We start from the raw sequence: 4,265 nt of genomic DNA, 5'->3' as shown, positions 1-4,265 counted from the left end.
CATTTGGACAAATGTATAGATAGGAAAGGTTTAGAAGGATATGGACCAAGCGCAGGGAAATGGGGTTTGCATGGATGGACATTTTGATCAGCATTAACCTGTTTGAGATAATGGGCCTGTCTCTGTGCTGTGGGATTCTATGACTCGATGATAGTTTACAGAGATCTACGGAACCCCCATGTTGGTTGAGAGAGAGCTCCAGGTTCTGAATGAAGTCTCACCGTCTGGATGTACAGTTGGTATGTGACAATGTATTGAACGTCATGTTGTTCACAAATCTGTCATCAGATAGTATTAGCCATTCCCAACAGCTCTGACCTCCACACAGAACACTAGCCTGTCTTCTCTGACTTCTTTTTTGCTAAAAGCTGTTCAGTGGCTCAAGTAGACTCTGTCCTTGATGTTTTTCAGAGGGTCAATAAAACGGGGTCAGGCTGCGATCAGTCTGGTTTGGTACAGACACGAAAGAGATTTTCAGAGGCCTTTTATTTATACGTAACCAGATGAAACTACATGGCAAAGTTGTCATGCTTTCGAAGTAACCTGCATAATGAACGGGGAGTTGTCATCTCTTTGAGCTGACCGAGCTGAGTTGAGCTGAGCTGAGCAGTTTTCAGTTGAGTCTTGAACTGGGAAGTTCAACTGGGAGCTGTGTGGAAACTCTCTCTCTTTTCTGCCATTCAGCTTCAACCTGGAAGCATGCATTCCATTATAACGTTTTTTCAAGGAAGTTTGATTATTGGGACTATTGTGTGTATTTGGAATAGCATAATTAAGTCTAGCTGGATAGGTTGAATTCTGTCGGAGTTCTTTATTCTGTTCATTGTGTTTCATTTTGTAACTTTGTGAATAAGGTTTTTGTCTGATTTAAAAACATCCTAGCTAAAGTACTCCGGGTAATTTTCATTGGATAATGACCAAAACAAACTGCGAAGTTATGCTCTGGGCTGCTTGCTTAAGAATGTTTTGAGTGGTCTAGCCTCGTCCATAACAGACTGGGAGCTCATTGCTGGATTTTCAACAGCGAGTGAGAGATGCTAATATCTTTAATTCGGGTATTAGTTTGATTGGGTTGACAACGCTTCGAATAGTAATGGCTATTTCAGTCGCCAAACGTTTCCTGGGTGTGCATGCAGTGACTTTGGAAATTTTACGAAAAGTGAATAAGACCAAGTTGCAAGAATTAGCTGAGAAGCTGGAATTGGAAGTGACTGCTTCTGTGAGGAACGGAGAGATAATTACAGCAATAGCACGTCAATTAAACTTGCTGGAGAAACCATCAGAATCAGAGATGGCAAGAATTCAGTTGCAAATGAAACATCTTGAGTTAACGTCGAGAGGTAAGGAAAGGGCAGCCAAAATGAAACATTTGTCTTTCGACAAAATGCAGAAGGTGGTGGGGGGTGGGGGGGTGGAAGAGAGCAGGAGAACAGAGAGTAAAAAAATTGGCAAAAGAGAGAGCAACAGGGGAGAGAGAAAGAGACAGCTTTTGAATAGCAAAAACTGACACTTAAAAAGGAAAGTCAGTATAAAAGGCTGGAGATAACGGCTGAGGATGCGCTTAGTTAGGAAGAGAGTGAGGATGAGCAAGCCCCTGTTAGTCAGAAGCCTAGTGAGAATTTGTTTGTATATGTTCAACCATTGCCTCAATTTGATGAGAAGAATGTGATGCCCTTTGCATCTTATTTCAAATGTTGGCTAAACAAATGCAGTGACCAGGGGCATTGCGGGTTTTGTTGATCCAAACCAAATGTGTAGGTAGGACTGGTGAGGTACTCACATCCCTATCAGAGGAGGTATCTGTGGAGTACGAGGAGGTTAAAAAAACATTTTGTCTGCATTGGCAACCTTCCAGGAATCTAATGAGGAATCCTGGTCAAACCTACACTGAGTTTGTAAGGATCAAACAGACTAATTTCGATAGTTGGATATGAGCTTTAAAATTCGAACAAAGCTATAATGCCCTTAGAGAGTTTAGTACTTGGAGGATTTCAAAAAAATCACTGCGTGGAGTAGTGCAAACTCAGGTGGAAGAGCAGAGTGTGTAAGCAGCAAGGTTAGTTGCTGAAATGGCTGATGATTATGAACTGGTCCATAAAGTTGGTTCGGCTTCCAGAACCAGTTATGGTCTCAGAGGGACAGAAATTGGAGCAAAGAGATATCCTCACGTGCAAAGGGAAAGGTAGACCACAGCGTAGATCATAAGGATAATTTACCACAGTAATAAAGAAAACCTTGAGGGGGACAAAGAAGTAAAAATACTTTGGTATTTTCATTGTCATAAAGTGGGCCACACAAAATCACAGTGTTGGTGAGGTGGGAGAAGACCAGATGTAGGATAACGAGACAGGCCTGGAAGTTTTGTTGGAGTCGGAACAAAAAGCGTAAGGGAAGTTAGGCAACTGCCTCAGAGTGTACAAGATGATAGTGGACGTGCCAATTCTGCATAATAAACTTACATGAAAGGGTAAAGCTTATTCACATAGGCCAGGAGTAATTGGTAAGGAGGTTCCAATATTAATTGACACAGCATCGTTTCAATCTGTAATGCTGAGGGGTGAGGCTTTATGCACTCTTGAGAGACTATTACCAGAAAATGTGCCGGTAACAGGAATTCATAGTGAGGCAAAAAGTGCTCAGTTATGAAAAGTGAGGCTGGAGAGTCCAGAGAAGAGTGGAGATTGTGTTGTAGGAGTACTGGACCCCTAACTCTCAGCTCCCGGAATAAAATTTGTCCTTGCAAATAATATAGCTGATTCACTGGTAGGCGCGCTGCCTACTCTAGTTGAAAAGCCAGTGGAGATGCAGGCAACTGAAGACCTGGAAAATGTTTATCCATGAATTTCCCCTGATTGCGTGATCAGAAGATCACAGATACACGGGTTTAAGCAGGCAAAAGACACAGATAAGGAAGCTGACGTAGAGTTATCTTAAAGTTTCTTTTTGATCTGATAAGTGGAACAGAGCAGGAGCAAGTAGGAAAACATGAACGTATTTTTAGCTCTGCTATGTCGATTGATTTACAGTAGAAAGATGAGGAGTTAAAAAGTTATCTCAAAAGATATTTAACAAGAAAGAAAATGAATGCATTTCTGTATGTTATTACTTAACAAATGATGTTTTAATGCGGATATGGAGATCAGCACACACTGAAGCAGGTCAGACGTGGACAGAAATTCATCAAATTGTTTTGCCTGTTGGGTGTAGAAAGGAGGTGCTGCGAGTGACACATGAACGACCACCTGGAGATCATTTCGGGGTGAGGACAATACAGGCTGAAATACAAAGCTATTTTCATTGGCCTGGACTACACAAAGATGTAGTTGAATATTGCCAGACATCTCAAACATGTCACACAGGCAGTAATAAAACCTGTAACTTTAATACCGATTCCAGCATTTGAGGAACCTTTCCTAAGAGTGTTGATAGATTGTGTAGGTCCCCTATCTCAACCCAAAAGTGGGAATAAGTATTTTCAGAGGCAGAGCCATTATGCAGCATTACAGCTAAAAGAGTTGTAAAAAAAAAACGCTTATTTTTTAACTAGGTACGGACTACCAATAGAGATCCAGACAGATCAAACCTCACATCTGAACTATTCAAGCAGGTGATGGATAACTTAGGAATAAAGCAATTCAAGTCTACTACGTAGTATTCGGAATCATAGTGAACATGAGCGATTTGGTATCAATCAGTGAAGAAAATGTTGAGGGTTTATGGTCAGGATTATCCAGATGAATGCGATAAGGAATTTCAGAGACGCACGAAATGAATTGACCAAATTCAGACTATTTGAATTAATTTGTGGGCATGAAGTAAAAAGGACCATTACTATTGGTTAACGAGAAATTAACAAATCAGAATTCAGAGACCACCCATTTGAACGATGTGTCAAAATGTAGGGAACGCTTAAATAAGCTGGAGAGTTGGCTAGACAGCATTTAAAAGTATTGCAGCGTACAATGAAACAGGAAGTGGATCAGAAATCACGAATTCGCAATTTTGCAATTGGGAATAAGGTATTGGTGTTACTACCAGTAACAGTTGAGTCTTTAGAAGCAAGTTTTAGTGTACCTTATCAAATTGGGAAGAAATTGAATGAGGTGAACGACTTGGTATGGACTCCAGACAGTTTGAGATCTCCCAGAGTGTGTCATGGGAATATGCTCAAAAGGTATTTTGAAATGGAAGAAAAGCAAGAGGAGAAGGTATTAATGATTACAGCACAGAAGGAAGAACCAAGTTCAGAGGATTCTGAATTGGAC

The sequence above is a fragment of the Chiloscyllium plagiosum genome, unplaced genomic scaffold (assembly GCF_037043375.1).
Source record: "Chiloscyllium plagiosum isolate Xiang-an unplaced genomic scaffold, Cpla_swu_hap1 HiC_scaffold_46, whole genome shotgun sequence".
Taxonomy (NCBI): Eukaryota; Metazoa; Chordata; class Chondrichthyes; order Orectolobiformes; family Hemiscylliidae; genus Chiloscyllium; species Chiloscyllium plagiosum.
The sequence above is the reverse complement of the archived record's forward strand: the minus strand, read 5'-3'. Positions refer to the sequence as shown.